The 18929-nt window shown below is 39.5% G+C and overlaps 2 non-coding genes across 2 annotated transcripts; one reads left to right on the top strand and one right to left on the bottom strand.

Moving 5' to 3' along the window:
- The first annotated feature begins 11725 nt into the window (after positions 1-11725).
- Positions 11726-11833, top strand: LOC112752526 (small nucleolar RNA R71). The gene has a single exon (XR_003176960.1). It is a non-coding gene; the product is annotated as a small nucleolar RNA R71 (small nucleolar RNA).
- Positions 11834-17571: 5738 nt separating this feature from the next.
- Positions 17572-17675, bottom strand: LOC112752604 (small nucleolar RNA R71). The gene has a single exon (XR_003177032.1). It is a non-coding gene; the product is annotated as a small nucleolar RNA R71 (small nucleolar RNA).
- Positions 17676-18929: the final 1254 nt, after the last annotated feature.

Here is an 18929-nt window from a genome sequence, read left to right as displayed (position 1 = left end):
ATAAGTCAAATAGGCATAGCTAATTTCAAACCCTAAGTCCTATGTCAACACTAAGGGGTCACATAGAGTCAAGGGAGACCAAATCAACTAACTACTCTAATGTATCAAACAAGAATGGACATCAATGACTCAAGGATCACCAAAGTCAACAATTTCAAGCCAAGAGTGAAGAAAAACTAAGTGAAAACTAAGTTAAGCATTTTATCAAACACTTGGTGTGCATGAAAATAAAATAATATTAAAATGCATTAAAAATAAATCCTAACTACCAAAAGCAAGGAAATCATAACAACAACTAAGGAAAGCAATAAATGAGCATAAAACATAAATTTGCATTAATTGTAAATTAAAGTAACAAGAGTGTCATAAAACATAAAAATAGCAAAATAAAGGAAATAACAAGAGAAATAAAGAAGAACAAAGAAGCAGTAACAATAAATGACAAGGAAAAGTAAATAGAAACAAGAATTAAAAGTAGAAATTACAAGAAATTAAACTAACAAACCCTAAATCTAGAGAGATGGGGGAGCTTCTCTCTCTAGAAAACAACCTACATAATGCTAATCTAACCCAAATTTCTCCCCCTCCCCCCCCCGCTTCACATGGAGTGAGGCCTTCCTTCATATAGCACTCAATCAGTTTCAGAAAGTCCCAAAATTGGGCCTTGGAGGCCCAAAAATCGCCCCAGCGATATGCAATAAATGAGTCACGCACTGGGACGTGTGCGGACACACAGGTGTGTGCGTCCGTACACATGCTGATTTTCCTCTTGTGCGTACGCACAGGTTGTCGTGCGTATGCACACATGGTTTTCTGGCTTTTGTGCGTACGCACAGGTGGTTGTGCGCACGCACACTCCAATGTGTGCTTCTCCTTTGTTTTCTTCATGCTTTCTCCCTTTGTACATGCTTCCTTCCACTTTTGCCTTGCCAAACTTGCCTTTAGGACCTAAAATCACTTATCAAACATGTCATGGCATCGAATGGCATAAAGTGGGACTAAAAATAACTAATTTAAGCACAAAACACATGTTTTCACATTTAGGCACAATCTAGAGAGAAAACACAAAAGCATGCTATTTGGATGAATAAATGTGGGTTTATATGATGAAATCCACTCAAATCAAACCAAGATATACCGAAAAATATGGACTCATCACCGCTCCAACTGCATAATTGGAGGCATCACATATAATTTCAAATGGCCGGCTCCAATCAGGTCCTCTCACAATCGGAGCTTGAGTCAAGGCGATCTTCAGCTTATCAAACGCTTCCATGCAGTCCTCACTCAGCTCGAACTCAACACCCTTCTGCAGCAGTCTGGATAAAGGCAATGCTACCTTACTGAAGTCCTTGATAAATCTCCGATAGAAACCTGCATCACCAAGGAACGAACGGACTTCCCTCACAGAGGAGGGGTAAGATAAACTAGAAATCACATATACCTTTGCTGGATCTACAGAAACACCAGTATTAGAAACAACATGTCATAGAACAATACCTTGTTTTACCATAAAATGACATTTTTCAAAATTTAATACAAGGTTTGAACTAACACACCTGTCTAATACTCTAGCTAAACTATCCAAGCAAAGGTTAAATGAATCACCATACACACTAAAGTCATCCATGAAAACTTCCATACAGTTCTCAATAAGATCTGAGAAGACATTCATCATGCATCTTTGGAAAGTAGCCGGTGCATTACATAAGCCAAAAGGCATCCTCTTGTATGCATACGTTCCAAAGGGACATGTAAAACTAGTTTTCTCCTGATCTTCAGGAGCTATATGAATTTGAAAATAGCTAGTGTAACCATCTAGAAAACAGCAGTGTGATTTACCTGATAAGCAATCAGGCATCTGATCGATGAAGGGCAGGGGGTAGTGATCCTTGCGAGTAGCCTGGTTAAGGTGCCTGTAATCAATGCACACCCTCCAGGAGTTCTGCACTCTAGTTGTCAGAAGTTCTCCATACTCATTCCTCACTGTTGTGACTCCAAACTTCTTTGGTACCATCTGTACTGGGTAACCCATTCACTATCTGAGATGGGGTAGATGATGTCAGCTTCAAGCAGTCTGGTCACTTCCTTCTTGACAACCTCTAGAATGGTGGGATTCAGCCGCCTTTGAGGTTGACGAACAGGCATTGCTCCCTCTTCTAAAAATATCTGGTGCTCACAAACTTGAGGGCTGATGCCTACTATACCCACCAAGCTCCACCCAATTGCTTTCTTGTGTCTTCTCAGCACACTAAGCAGCTGCTCCTCCTATTGAGAAGTGAGTTCCCTTGTAATAATAACTGGAATCTTCTGATTATCCTCAAGGTAAGCATACTTGAGGTGGGGTGGAAGGGGCTTTGACGGTGAGAATTATTGCATGGTTCGGATTCGATCATCAAAACAAGCATCAATTCGTTGCGCATAGTCCAAACCAACAATGAATTCTCAAAAGCAAATAATAATGTCACAATACAAAATAACTGAGAGTATTTAGCTCCCAGGTCGTTCTCCCTAAGAATGCAAATGAAATGTTACGCCTTTGGTTGTTAAGGGTAACAAAAGGAGTTTTTGTGCAATCAAAAAACAAAAGATTAAAAGAACTAAGAAATAAAAGAACTAAGCAATGATCAAATTGTAATTAATGCAAGTAAAGAGAAGGTAAGGTCAAAACTAGCGAAAATGCTATAAATGCAATAAAGAGCCTTGACTTGGGAATGAGTATCCAAGGAATCCTATCATCGCCATAACCACAACTATGGTAATTATCATGAGTCAATCTAACCTAGTCAACCCCAACCATCGAGGAGTAAGTCAAGCAAGCATAATTGACCTTAATCCATAAGTCCTAACCAACTTATCAAACTAGTCGATAAAAGGCTAGCATCAATGGAAACAAGAGTCAACTAACTACCCAAGAATTACCACTAAATGTCGGACATTATGACTCTAGTATCCTAGGAACTCAAACCACAAGCCAAGAGTTGGCATTTTCACAAACACCTTATATGCATAAAAGTAAAACATGGAAAATTGCAAAGTAAAATGGAAAACTATAACCAACTATTAACAAAACCAAACATAAACAAGCAATCAAACATAAAGAAAGTATGAAACATAAAATTCATTAATCAAAACTTCAAGAAACAAAATTGCAATATGAACAAAGTAACTTGAACCAAAGGAAATGAAAGTAAAAGACAATGTAATTAAAGAGGAATTAAAGAGTACTTACAATTGAAGAAGTAAAAATCCAAAATCAAAGCTTGCTATAAAATGCTACAAATTGATAAACCCTAGGAGAGCTCTCTACTCTACACTACTCCTACTCCTAATACTATCGAAGCTTCCTAATACTAAGAAAAACTAAACTAAAACCTAATGTAAGCTAATGTAAAACTAATGTGTTGACATGTGTTGATTCTCCCCTCATATAGCACTTCAAAATCAGCATCCAAGCCTTCCAAAATGGCCCAAAATGCCTCAGAATTCGAGAAGCACGTGCATCATTAAAGAAATCACGTGTTGGGACCTGTGCGGACGCACAGATGCGGGTGTCCGCACACTTGGCTGAATGTTGACTTGTGCGTACGCATAGGGGCGTGCGTACGCACACATGGAAATTCTCGCTTGTGTGCGCGCACGCAGGGCTGTGCACACGTAATGAGCGGATAATTTATACGCTTTTTGGCATTATTTTTAGGTAGTTTTTAGTATGTTTTAGTTGGTTTTTATTATATTTTTATTAGTTTTTAAATAAAAAATCACATTTCTGGACTTTACTATGAGTTTGTGTGTTTTTCTGTGATTTCAGATATTTTCTGGCTAAAATTGAGGGACCTGAGCAAAAATCTGATTCAGAGGCTGAAAAATGACTGCAGATGCTGTTGGATTCTGACCTCCCTGCACTCGAAGTGGATTTTCTGGAGCTACAGAAGCTCAATTCTCGCTCTCTTATATGCGTTGGAAAGTAGACATCCTGGGCTTTTCAGCAATATATAATAGTTTATACTTTGCCCGAGATTTGATGGCCCAAACTGGCGTTCCAAGTCAGCATAAAATTTCTGGCGTCAAAACACCAGAACTGGCATAAAAGCTGGAGTTAAACGCCCAAACTGGCACAAAAGCTGGCATTTAACTCCAAGAGAAGCCTCTACACGTGAAAGCTTCAATGCTCAGTCCAAGCACACACCAAGTGGGCCCGGAAGTGGATTCTGCATCATTTACTCATTTCTGTAAACACTAGACTACTAGTTTTCTATAAATAGGACCTTTTGCTATTGTATTTACACACCTCATGACACTTTACACGTTTCATATTATATTCGGCATAAGTCTCTAAACTCCATGGTTGGGGGTGAGGAGCTCTGCTGTGTCTCGATGAATTAATGCAATTATTACTGCTTTCCATTCTATCACGCTTGTTTCTATTCTAAGATATTCACTCGCACTTCAACCTGATGAATGTGATGATCCGTGACACTCATCATTATTCTCACCTATGAACGCGTTCCTAACAACTACCTCCGTTCTATCTGCAATAGCTTGAGTGCATATCTCTTGGGTTTCTAATCTAAGATTAGAACCTTCGTGGTATAGGCTAGAATTATTGGCGGCCATTCCTGAGATCCGAAAAGTATAAACATTGTCTGTGGTATTCCAAGTAGGATCTGGGAAGGGATGACTGTGATGAGCTTCAAACTCACGAGTGCTGGGCGTAGTGCCAGACGCAAAAGGATCAATGGATCCTATTCCAACATGAGTGAGAACCAACAGATGATTAGCCATGTGGTGACAGCGCATTTGGACCATTTTCACTGAGAGGACGGATGGCAGCCATTGACAACGGTGATCCACCAATATACAGCTTGCCATGGAAGGAGCCTTGCGTGTGTGAAGAAGAAGACAGTAGGAAAGCAGAGATTCAGAAGACAGAGCATCTCCAAAACTAAGAATCATTACTGCATAACAAGTATTTATTTCATGTTCTTTTACTTTTTACAATTAAAACTAAGAATCATTACTGATATCCTGACTAAGAATTACAAGATAACTGGTGCACGAAATTGTGATGTCCAGGCTCGAACAATCCCTGGTAATGGCTCCAAAGCTTGGTGCCTTGATCTTAATTCATAGTTGTCACAACTTCGATACAACTAACCAGCAAGTGCACTGGGTCGTCCAAGTAATACCTTACGTGAGTAAGTGTCGAATACCACGGAGATTGTTGGTATGAAGCAAGCTATAGTCACCTTGTAAATCTCAGTCAGGCATATATAAAGTGATAAGGGTGTTTTCGAATAATAAATAAAAGAAGGGATAGAAATACTTATGTAATTCATTGATAGGAATTTCAGATAAGCGAATGGAGATGCTTTTCGTTCCTCTGAACCTCTGCTTTCCTGCCATCTTCATCCAATCAGTCTCACTCCTTTCCATGGCTGGCTTTATGTGATACATCACCACTGTCAACGACTACTTTCGGTCATCTCACGGGAAAATGATCCAATGCCCTGTCACGGCACGGCTAATCGTCTGGAGGCATCACCCTTGCCAATGGCTTCATCTTATCCTCTCAGTGAATAATATGCTCACGCACCCTGTCACGGCACGGCTATTCATCTGTCGGTTCCCGATCATGCTGGAATAGGATTTACTATCCTTTTGCGTCTGTCACTAACGCCCTGCAATCGCGAGTTAGGAGCTCGTCACAGTCATTCAATCATTGAATCCTACTCGGAATACCACAGACAAGGTTTAGACTTTCCGGATTCTCTTGAATGCTGCCATCATTCTAGCTTACGCCACGAAGATTCTGGTTAGGAGATCTAAGAGATATTCATTCTAGCTTAATTCATGTAGAACAGAAGTGTTTGTCAGGCACGCGTTCATAAGGGAGAAGGATGATGAGCGTCACACATAATCATCACCTTCATCACATTTCTTGGGTGCGAATGGATATCTTAGAAGAGAAATAAGAAGAATTGAATAGAAAACAGTAGTACTTTGCATTAATCTTTGAGGAACAGCAGAGCTCCACACCTTAATCTTTGGAGTGTAGAAACTCTACCGTATGAAAACACATAAGTGAAAGGTCCAGGCATGGCCGAGATGGCCAGCCCCCCTGATCTAAGAACCAGGCGTCCAAAGATGATCCTAAGATCCTAAGATGATCAAAAGATGCCTAATACAATAGTAAAAGGTCCTATTTATAATAAACTAGCTACTAGGGTTTACATGAGTAAGTAATTGATGCATAAATCCACTTCCGGGGCCCACTTGGTGTGTGTTTGGGCTGAGCTTAAGTGTAGCACGTGCAGAGGCCATTTGTGGAGTTGAACGCCAGTTTCTGTGCCATTTTGGGCGTTCAACTCTGGTTTTGGATCCTTTTCTGGCGCTGGACGCCAGATTTGGGAAGAAGGCTGGCGTTGAACGCCAGTTTACGTCGTCAATTCTTGGCCAAAGTATGGACTATTATATATTTCTGGAAAGCCCTGGATGTCTACTTTCCAACGCAATTGGAAGCGCGCCATTTCGAGTTCTGTAGCTCCAGAAAATCCACTTTGAGTGCAGGGAGGTCAGAATCCAACAGCATCAGCAGTCCTTTTTCAACCTCTGAATCTGATTTCTGCTCAAGTCCCTCAATTTCAGCCAGAAAATACCTGAAATCACAGAAAAACACAAACTCATAGTAAAGTCCAGAAATGTGAATTTAACATAAAAACTAATGAAAACATCCCTAAAAGTAACTAGATCCTACTAAAAACATACTAAAAACAATGCCAAAAAGCGTATAAATTATCCGCTCATCACAACACCAAACTTAAATTGTTGCTTGTCCCCAAGCAACTGAAAATCAAATAGGATAAAAAGAAGAGAATATACTATAAATTCCAAACTATCAATGAAACATAGTTTCAATCATATGAGCGGGACTTATAACTTTTTGCCTCTTGAATAGTTTTGGCATCTCACTTTATCCATTGAGGTTCAGAATGATTGGCATCTATAGGAACTCAGAGTTCAGATAGTGTTATTGATTCTCCTAGTTCAGTATGATGATTCTTGAACACAGCTTCTTTATGAGTCTTGGCCGTGGCCCTAAGCACTTTGTTTTCCAGTATTACCACCGGATACATAAATGCCACAGACACATAATTGGGTGAACCTTTTCAGATTGTGACTCAGCTTTGCTAAAGTCCCCAATTAGAGGTGTCCAGGGTTCTTAAGCACACTCTTTTTTTACTTTGGACCTTGACTTTAACCGCTCAGTCTCAAGTTTTCACTTGACACCTACACGCCACAAGCACATGGTTAGGGACAGCTTGGTTTAGCCGCTTAGACCAGGATTTTATTCCTTTAGGCCCTCCTATCCACTGATGCTCAAAGCCTTGGGATCCTTTTTATTTCCCTTGCCTTTTGGTTTTAAGGGTTATTGGCTTTTTGCTCTTGCCTCTTGGTTTTAAGAGCTTTTGGCTTTTTCTGCTTGCTTTTTCTTTCTATTATATTTTTTTTCGCCTATTTTTCTTTTTTTTTTTTTTCTGCAAGCTTTGCTCTTTGCTGCTTTTTCTTGCTTCAAGAATCATTTTTATGATTTTTCAGATTATCAAATAACATGTCTCCTAGTCATCATTCTTTCAAGAGCCAACATATTTAACATTCTTAAACAACAACTTCAAAAGACATATGCACTGTTCAAGCATACATTCAGAAAACAAGAAGCATTGTCACCACATCAATATAATTAAGCTAAGTTCAAGGATAAATTCGAAACTCATGTACTTCTTGTTCTTTTGAATTAAAACAATTTTTTATTTAAGAGAGGTGATGGATTCATAGGACATTTATAACTTTGAGACAAAGTTACTAACTACTAATCATCATGTAGTGAAGACACAAACATATATAGGCACATAACATAGAAAACGAAAAACAGAAGAAAGAAGAACAAGGAATGAATCCACCTTAGTGATGGTGGCGTTTCCTTCTTGAGGAACCAATGATGTCCTTGAGCTCTTCTATGTCTCTTCCTTGTCTTTGTTGCTCCTCCCTCATTGCTTTTTGATCTTCTCTTATTTCATGAAGCATGATGGAGTGCTCTTGATGTTCCACCCTTAGTTGTCCCATATTGGAACTCAATTCTCCTAGGGAGGTGTTGATTTGCTCCCAATAGTTTTGTGGAGGAAAGTGCATTTGAAGCATTTCCGGAATCTCATGGTGATGAGCTTCTTGCGCCTCTTGAGCTCCATGACTGGGCTCTCTTGCTTGCTCCATCTTTTTCTTAGTGATGGGCTTGTCCTCTTTGATGAGGATATCTCCCTCTATGTCAATCTCAGCTGAATTGCATAGGTGGCAAATGAGGTAAGGAAAGGCTAACCTTGCCATGGTGGAGTACTTGTCAGCCACCTTGTAGAGTTCTTGAGGTATAATCTCATGAACTTCCACCTCTTCTCCAATCATGATGCTATGGATCATGATGGCCCGGTCTATAGTAACTTCAGACCGGTTGCTAGTGGGAATGATTGAGCATTGAATAAACTCCAACCATCCTCTAGCTATAGGCTTGAGGTCCAATCTTCTTAGTTGAACCGGCTTGCCTTTGGAGTCAATCTTCCATTGAGATCCTTCTACACATATGTCCATAAGGACTTGGTCCAACCTTTGATCAAAGTTGACTCTCCTTGTGTAGGGGCGTGCGTTCTCTTCCATGTATGGCAAGTTGAACGCCAACCTCACATTCTCCGGACTAAAATCTAAGTATTTCCCCCGAACCATTGTAACATAGTTCTTTGGATCCGGGTTCTTACTTTGATCATGGTTCTTGGTGATCCACGCATTGGCATAGAACTCTTGAACCATTAAGATGCCGACTTGTTGGATGGGATTTGTTAGAACTTCCCAACCTCTTCTTTGAATTTCATGTCGGATCTCCGGATACTCATTTCTTTTGAGTTTAAAAGGGACCTCAGGGATCACCTTTTTCTTGGCCACAACATCATAGAAGTGGTCTTGATGGGCTTTGGAGATGAACCTTTCTATCTCCCATGACTCGGATGTGGAAGCTTTTATCTTCCCTTTCCCTCTTCTAGAGGATTCTCCGGTCTTAGGTGCCATCAATGGTAATGGAAAAACAAAAAAGCTATGCTTTTACCACACCAAACTTAGAATATTGCTCGCCCTCGAGCAATAAACAAAAGAATAGAAGAAGAAGAAGAAGAAATATGGAGAGGGAGAGGGAGAGGTGGTTTCGGCCAAGGAGAGTGTAGAGGGGTGTGTTGTGGGAATTTGGTGAAGAATGGAGGTCTTTATATAGGGAAGGGAGGGGGGGTATTGGTTCGGCCATATGGGTGGGTTTAGGTGGGAAATTGGTTTTGAATTTTGAAGGTAGGTCGAGTTTATGAGGTAGGTTTATGGGGAAGAGTGGATGGATGTGAGTGGTGAAGGTTTAGTGGGGGAGAGAGATTGAGGTGATTGGTGAAGGGTTTTTGGGAAGAGTGTTTATGGGGTTGTGTGAAAGAGAGTGGTGAGAAGAGGTGAGTGGAGGTAGGTGGGGATCCTGTGGGGTCCACAGATCCTGAGTGGATCCTGTGGGGTCCACAGATCCTGAGGTGTCAAGGCATTTACATCCCTGCACCAATTTAGGCATGCAAAATGCCCTTGCACACAACTCTGGGCGTTCAGCGCCAGGTTGGTGCCCATTTTGGGCGTTCAACGCCCATTTGCTGCCATTTCTGGCGTTGAACGCCAGAACCATGCTTGTTCTGGGCGTTCAGCGCCAGAATGCTCCCATTCTGGGCGTTCAGCGCCAGAACTATGCTCTGTTCTGGCGTTTGAACGCCAGACAGATGCTCCTCCAGGGTGTGATTTTTCTTCTGCTGTTTTTTTATTTCGTTTTTGATTTTTTTGTTTATTTTGTGACTCCACATGATCATGAACCTAAGAAAACATGAAAAACAATAAAAATAAGAATTAGATAAACATTGGGTTGCCTCCCAACAAGCGCTTCTTTAATGTCAATAGCTTGACAGTGGGCTCTCATGGAGCCTCACAGATGTGCAGAGCTTTGTTGAGACTCTACAACACCAAACTTAGAGTTTGGATATGGGAGTTCAACACCAAACTTAGAGTTTGGTTGTGGCCTCCCAACACCAAACTTAGAGTTTGACTGTGGGGGCTCTGGTTGACTCTGCTTGGAGAGAAGCTTTTCTTGCTTCCTCTCCATGGTTGCAGAGGGAGATCCTTGAGTTTTGAATACAAGGGAGTTCTCATTCCATTGAAGGACTATTTCACCTCTGTCAACATCAATCACAGCTCTTGTTGTGGCCAAGAAAGGTCTTCCTAGGATGATGGATTCATCCTCTTCCTTTCCAGTATCCAGGACTATGAAATCAGCAGGGATGTAAAGGCCTTCAACCTTTACTAATACATCTTCTACTTGTCCATAAGCCTGTTTTCTTGAGCTGTCTGCCATCTCTAGTGAGATTTTAGCAGCTTGCACCCCATAGATTCCCAGTTTCTCTATTACAGAGAGGGGTATGAGGTTTATTCCTGAACCAAGGTCACACAGAGCCTTAAAGATCATGGTGCCTATGGTGCAGGGTATTATGAACTTTCTAGGATCCTGTCTCTTCTGAGGCAATGTCAGTTGATCCAGATCACTTAGTTCATTGATGAACAAGGGAGGTTCAACTTCCCAAGTATCAATGCCAAATAATTTGGCATTCAGCTTCATGATTGCACCAAGAAACTTGGCAGTTTGCTCTTCAGTAACATCCTCATTCTCTTCTGAAGAGGAATACTCGTCAGAGCTCATGAAGGGTATAAGGAGGTTCAATGGAATCTCTATGGTCTCTAGATGAGCCTCAGAGTCCTTTGGTTCTCCAGAGGGAAGCTCCTTATTGATCACTGGACATCCCTGGAGGTCTTCCTCCTTGGGATTCACGTCCTCTCCTCTCCTTACAAGTTCGGCCATGGCGCTTATGTCAATGGCCTTGCACTTTCCTTTTGGGTTCTCTTCTGTATTGCTTGGGAGAGTACTAGGAGGGATTTCAGTGATCCTTTTACTCAGCTGGCCCACTTGTGCTTCCAGATTTCTAATGGAAGACCTTGTTTCATTCATGAAACTTACAGTGGCCTTAGATAGATCAGAGACTAGATTTGCTAAATTAGAAGCATTTTGTTCAGAGTTCTCTGTCTGTTGCTGAGATGATGGAAAAGGCTTGCTATTGCTAAACCTGTTTCTTCCACCATTATTAAAGCCTTGTTGGGGCTTTTGATCCTTCCAAGAGAAATTTGGATGATTTCTCCATGTTGAGTTATAGGTGTTTCCATAAGGTTCACCTAAGTAATTTACCTCTGCTATTGCAGGGTTCTCAGGATCATAAGCTTCTTCTTCAGAAGAAGCCTCTTGAGTACTGTTGGATGCAGCTTGCATTCCATGCAGACTCTGAGAGATCATATTGACTTGCTGAGTCAATATTTTATTCTGAGCCAATATGGCATTCAGAGTATTAACCTCAAGAACTCCCTTCTTCATAGGCGTCCCATTACTCACAGGATTCCTTTCAGAAGTGTACATGAACTGGTTATTAGCAACCATGTCAATGAGTTCTTGAGCTTCTGCAGGCGTTTTCTTTAGGTGAATGGATCCACCTGCAGAAGTGTCCAGTGACATCTTTGATAGCTCAGATAAACCATCATAGAATATATCCAGGATGGTCCATTCTGAAAGCATGTCAGAAGGACACTTTTTGGTCAACTGTTTGTATCTTTCCCAAGCTTCATAGAGGGATTCACCTTCTTTCTGTCTGAAGGTTTGAACATCAGCTCTAAGCTTGCTCAGCTTTTGAGGAGGAAAGTACTTGGCTAAGAAAGCCGTGACCAGCTTATCCCAAGAGTTCAGGCTGTCTTTGGGTTGAGAATCCAACCATAATCTAGCTCTGTCTCTTACAGCAAAAGGGAAAAGCATGAGCCTGTAGACTTCAGGATCTACTCCATTAGTCTTAACAGTATCACATATCTGCAAGAATTCAGTTAAGAACTGAAAAGGATCTTCAGATGGAAGTCCATGAAACTTGCAGTTCTGCTGCATCAGAGAAACTAATTGAGGTTTCAGCTCAAAGTTGTTTACTCCAATGGCAGGAATGGAGATGCTTCTTCCATGTAAATTGGAATTAGGTGCAGTAAAGTCACCAAGCATCCTCCTTTCATTATTATTATTTTTGGCTGCCATCTCCTCTGCCTGTTCGAAAATTTCTGAAAGGTTATCTCTGGATTGTTGTATTTTAGCTTCTCTTAATTTTCTCTTCAGAGTCCTTTCAGGTTCTGGATCTGCTTCCACAAGAATGTTCTTATCCTTGCTCCTGCTCATATGACAAAGAAGAAGGCACAAAATAATAATAATAATAATGGAGATCCTTTATACCACAGTATAGGGATCCCTGTGTGAGTGGAAGAAGAGGGGGAGATAAAGAATGTGATGTAAAGGAAGACACACAACTGTACGAATGGAAGAGATGTGAGATGAGATGTTAGCATATGAATAAATAGAATGAGTGGGGGAGGGATAATTTTCGAAAATTATTTTGAAAAAGAGTTAGTGATTTTTGAAAATGGTTTTTGAACAATGTTAGTAATTTTCGAAAATTTTTTGAAATCAAAATTAAAAAATAAAAATAATTAATTAATAAAAAAAAGAAATTTTTGAAAAAGGGGGAGATATTTTCGAAAATTGAGAGAGAGAGTTAGTTAGGTGGTTTTGAAAAAGTTAAGAAACAAACAAAAAGTTAGTTAGTTAGTTGAAACAAATTTTGAAAAGATAAGAAGTTAGGAGGTTAGAAAAGATATTTTGAAAAGATATTTTTGAAAAAGATAAGATGAGAAGATATTTTTGAAAAGATATGATAGAAATTAGTTTTTGAAAAAGATTTGATTTTTAAAATTTCAATTAATGACTTGATTCATAAGAAATCACAAGATATGATTCTAGAACTTAAAGTTTGAATCTTTCTTAACAAGCAAGTAACAAACTTCAAATTTTTGAATCAAAACATTAATTGTTTATGTTATTTTCGAAAATTTGGTATAAAAATAAGAAAAAGATTTTTGAAAAATATTTTTGGAATTTTCGAAAATAACTAAGAATTTTGAAAAAGATTTGATTTTTGAAAAAGATTTTGAAAAAGATAAGATTTTCAAATTGAAAATTTGATTTGACTCATGAGAAACAATTTGATTTTAAAAAATTTTTGAAAAAGTCAACTCAATTTTCGAATTTGATGAGAGAAAAGGGAAAGATATTTTTTTGATTTTTGAAATTTTTATGAAAAACATGAAAAATATGCAATGCATGAAATTTTTAGATCAAAACAATGAATGCATGCAAGAATGCTATGAATGTCAAGATGAACACCAAGAACACTTTGAATGTCATGATGAACATCAAGAACATATTTTTGAAAAATTTTTAATGCAAAGAAAACATGCAAGACACCAAACTTAGAATTCTTTAATGCTTAGACACTAAGAATTCAAGAATGCATATGATAAACATGAAAAGACACAAAACAGAAAATCATCAAGATCAAACAAGAAGACTTACCAAGAACAACTTGAAGATCATGAAGAACACTATGGATGCATGATATTTTCGAAAAAATGCAAGATGCATATGCAAGTGACACCAAAATTATAACATGACACAAGACTCAAACAAGAAACAGAAAATATTTTTGATTTTTATGATTTTCTAATTTTTTTGGATTTTTTTTTTCGAAAATAGTATGAAAAAGAAAAAATAAGGATTCCAAAATTTTTAATATGAATTCCAGGAATCTTGCCATGTTAGTCTAAAGCTTCAGTCCAGGAATTAGACATGGCTCACTAGCCAGCCAAGCTTTCAATGAAAGCTCCAGTCCAAAACACTAGACATGGCCAATGGCCAGCCAAGCTTTAGTCTTTAACACGAGAGTATATTGATCTTGATAACAAAGTGCAAGCCTCAGTCCAAATAAATTTAGACATGGCTTTACAGCCAGCCAGGCTTCACATGCTTCATGAAACACTAGAATTCATTCTTAAAAATTTTGAATAAATTTTTGAAAAAATTTTTATTTTTTTCGAAAACAGAAGAACATTTTTTTTTGAAAATATTTTTGAAAAATTTTTGAAAAGAAAACAAAAAGAAAATTACCTAATCTGAGCAACAAGATGAGCCGTCAGTTGTCCAAACTCAAACAATCCCCGGCAACGGCGCCAAAAACTTGGTGCTGTTGTCGGATCAAAAGGGAATCTGGCACTGATGTTATGATGCCAAGGCATCATGGACTAGTTTCACTAGCAATTTTCTGTTAGTTTTAGTTGTTTTATGCATTTTCTTGAGCTTAAAGTAACCAAAAATGGTTAAATGAAGAACAAAGCAATAAATCATTCAACATGTAGATTTTTATGCAAATTCCATGAGTTTTTAGTTATATTATTTGAATGCTATGAATGGAAGATTTCTCATGAAACTTTGCAAGACTTTGATGCAATTGTTTGGATGATTTCAGGGAAGAAGAGGCTAAGCAAGGAAGCAAGAAAATCAATAAAGGAAGCTTGAATATCACATGTGGAGTTTAAGTTCCAGTTTAAGCTTAAACTGGAGCTTAAACGCCAAAATCATGAAGAATAAGAAATGCTGGGATTGAAGTTTAACCTCCAGTTTGACCTCAAACTGGAGGTTAAACGCCAGAATGATAGGCCTCACTTAAGGAGCATTCCACGTTTAACCTCCAGTTTGAGTCAAACTGGAGGTTAAACGCCAGAATGAGTATGGCACCAGGGAGGAGTTCCACGTTTAACCTCCAGTTTGACCTCAAACTGGAGGTTAAACGCCAGAACCAGGAAGAGTACCAGGGGCCATTCCACGTTTAAGCTCCAGTTTGACTCAAACTGGAGCTTAAACGTGTTCGACGTTTTCTTTTACTCCAGGGTTGCTCTCTCCACCTCCACGTTTAACCTCCAGTTTGACCCCAAACTGGAGGTTAAACGTGTTCGACACCTCCAGGGCCACCATTCCAAGCTTCCACGTTTAACCTCCAGTTTGACCTCAAACTGGAGGTTAAACGTGTTCGACCTCCAGTAAGCTTCCACCCTTTTCCACGTTTAACCTCCAGTTTGACCTCAAACTGGAGGTTAAACGTGTTCGACCTCCAGGATGCCTCATTCCTTTTCCACGTTTAACCTCCAGTTTAACCTTAAACTGGAGGTTAAACGTGTTCGACTACATTACTCTCCAGGGCTACCATTCTTCCATTTCCACGTTTAAGCTTCAGTTTAACCTTAAACTGAAGCTTAAACGTGCTTCTACAAAAGGCCTCACTGGAAGTGTCTGGCGTTTAAGCTGCAGTTTAAGCTTAAACTGCAACTTAAACGCCACTCTTGGAAAAGGTTTCTGGGCCAAAAATATTGTGGTTTAAGTTAGTCTTTGAGCACAAATATTAACTTAAACTCACTTTGGTATGAAACCCAATTGAATATCATGGTTTATGGGATTGGGCCTGAAGGATTGATGAGTTTGAAATCTCAATTTATTGAGTCATGTGTCATTATTTGATTATCACTAAATTGGCTCAATGAAATGTACAGAATTTGGATCAACAACCTCATCAACATTATGGATCATAAACCCAAGGCAAAAGGAAAGCAAGGAGAGGCCTCAAAGCCCAAGAAGCACAACTGAAGCTCAATATAGAAAGTGTATAAATAGGATAGAATTGAAGTTAGAAAGGAACTTTGACTTTCACTTTTAGCCAGTTTTCCTTTTCTTTGTAATTGAATTCAGAGCTATGATTCACTAAACCCCCTTTCATTGGGTTAGGGAGCTCTATTGTAATTCAATGAATCAATAATAGTTTATCTTCTTCTTCAATCTTTTCTCTTGAATTTTGTTAGAAAGCTTCTCGATCTAATTCCATTGAGTAGTTGTCTTGGGAAAGAAGCTACTCATACTTGGAATCCTTCGGAGCCTTGGGAAAGGAATGGAGGATTCATGCTAGAGAAGCTTTCTCACAGTGGATTGGATTGGGGTTTGGATGGATATTGTGACATGTAATCCTACCAAATTGTGGTTCATGAAATTGTGTGGTATAATCAGTGACCAAGCATCATCTCTTCTTATGAACATTTAAACCAAGGGATTGGGAATTTGTTTGTTTTTAGAGAGCATTGGTGAGCCAAGGAATTGGGATCCAATCATATAAGATTGCCAAGCAAAATTCAATGAATGCATTGGTTGAGGAAGAGATTTACATGTTTTGATTCGGAGATTTCAATGTCTCCTAAACCCAATGAATTCCCCATTTCTGATTTCCACTTTCTCTTTACATTCTGCAATTCAATTCTTGCAATCATCCCCATTCCCTTTTAATTTCAGCAATTTACATTCTGCTCTTGAATTCATGCAAATTTAAGATTCAGCCATTTAATTTTCTTGTCATTTACTTTTCCCGCCAATTTTACATTCCGCAATTCTCATCTCAAATATTGATTCCGCTCAACTAGAACACACTTCTAATCCGAATTGCTCACTCAACCAATCCTTGTGGGATTCGACCTCACTCTATTGTGAGTTTTTACTTGACGATGATAACCGGTGCACTTGCCGGAAGGAATTTTGCCGATCGTGCAATTTCCTAAATCGTAGCATAACACGTTTATGCGCATCAAGTTTATGGCGCCGTTGCCGGGGATTGGTTTTCGATTGACAATTCTCAAATTGGAAGCTAACTAGATTGAGCAATTTTCTCTTGCTTTGTTAATTCTGTTCTAGATACTTGTTGAATTTTAATTTCTGCACTTGGTTACATGCTTTCTTTCTTTGCGCCTTTAGATTCATGCAACTAACTCACTGACTCACTAACTGTTTGATTTAATTCCTCAATTGATCTAACCATACTCTTCCATTAACCAAGAGTATTTCACTTGTTTGTGTTTGAGCTGTGTTCTTGTATGACAGGTAGGAGAGGAGAGACATCAACTCCTCCGTATACCGAACCAGAGAGGACCCTTCATAGACTTAGAAGGGAAGCAAGAGGGAAGAGAGTAGTGGGAGAAGAGGAATCTGAAGGAGAATCTGAGGACAATTTTGAGGAAGCTTTAGATCTCAACATGGATAGAGAAGTTCACAACCATGAGAGAGCTGATGGAAACAATGCCATCCCTGAGAGGAGGGTTTTGAGTTCATACATAAACCCAACCTCAGGGAATTGTGGTAGTAGCATCCAGAAACCACCCATTCAGGCCAACAATTTTGAGCTCAAGCCACAGCTAATATCATTGGTGGAAAATCATTGTTCCTTTGGAGGAAGTGCTAATGAAGACCCAAACCAACATCTCACAAAATTCTTGAGAATTTGTGACACTGTGAAGTCCAATGGAGTCCAGGAAGATGCCTATAAACTGCTCTTGTTCCCATTTTCACTTAGGGACAAAGCAGCTAAGTGGCTGGAATCATTCCCAAGGGGGAGTCTAACAACATGGGATGAGGTGGAAAGCAAGTTTCTGGCACGTTTCTACCCTCCACAAAAGGTCAATAGGCTTCGATCTGAGGTCCAGACTTTTAGACAACAAGATGGTGAAACTCTCTACGAGGCATGGGAGAGATTCAAGGATTTGACAAGGAAATGCCCACCAAACATGTTCCATGATTGGGTGCAACTGCACATCTTCTATGATGGGCTCTCTTATGAATCAAGGAAGGCTGTAGACCATTCATCAGGAGGTTCATTGAACAGGAAAAAGACTGTGGAAGAAGCCATTGAAGTGATTGAGACAGTGGCTGAGAATGAGTACTACTATGCATCAGAAAGGCACAACACTAAGGGAGTCATGGAACTGAACCAGGTTGATACAATTCTAGCCCAAAACAAGGTGTTTGCCAAGCAACTAGCAGAACTTACCAGGCAATTAGAAACAAAGCAAGTGGCTGCAATCCACACACAAGATCAAGAGGAAGTAGGCATTGAAGGAAGTGATTGGGAAGAGGCCAATTATGTGGGAAACCAACAAAGGCAATCATATGATCCACATTCCAATACTTACAACCCAGGCTGGAGAAACCACCCAAACTTTGGGTGGGGAAACCAACAAACCCAACCACAAAACCACAAACCTTACAACCACAACCAACATAACAATTCCACATACCAAAACTCCAACCAAAGATCATACCAAGCCACACAAAACACTTACCCCCAATCATCATACCATGACCAAAGTAATCAACCTACCCAACCCAATCCGAACCAACAATTTCAAGATCAATTAAACCGGATTGAAGGAATGATGGCAACCATGAGTCAAGACATAATTGAATTGAAAAGCTTCAGGGATGATGTGAGGACTACCTTAAGAAACCATGGTGAAAAACTCAAATGGATGGAATCTCTGGTAGGAGAGCTATCTCGACAGGCCCCAAAATCAACTGCAGTGTTCCCTAGTGACACAGAAAAGAATCCTAAAGGGGAACAAAAGAGAGTAAGATGGGAAGAATGCAAGGCCATCACCTTATTGAAGGAAGTCTCAGAAGAAGAAGGAATCAGGCCCTCAGAGCATGAACCGGAAATCTTGAAAGAAGGTGTGGAAGAAGTTAAGCAGGAAGGTGGAACTGAGCAAGCCAAGGAACTGCAAAAAGGCATGATGGAAATATACCAACCAAAAGCACCATTTCCTGAAAGGTTAGGAGGAGGTGAAAAAAAGAAAACCTATTCAAGGTTTCTAGAGACATTTAACTCTCTTCATGTCAATATTCCTTTTCTTGAGATTCTTCATCAAATGCCCACACACATCAAGTATTTAAAGGAATTGTTAAGCAAGAAAAGAGTTTTGAAGGGAGGACAAACTGTAACAATGAACAAAGAATGCAGTGCTCTCATCAAGAAGGACACCCTCTC

This window comes from Arachis hypogaea, chromosome 15 (assembly GCF_003086295.3).
Source record: "Arachis hypogaea cultivar Tifrunner chromosome 15, arahy.Tifrunner.gnm2.J5K5, whole genome shotgun sequence".
NCBI lineage: Eukaryota > Viridiplantae > Streptophyta > Magnoliopsida > Fabales > Fabaceae > Arachis > Arachis hypogaea.
This window is presented reverse-complemented; position numbering and strand designations above follow the sequence as displayed.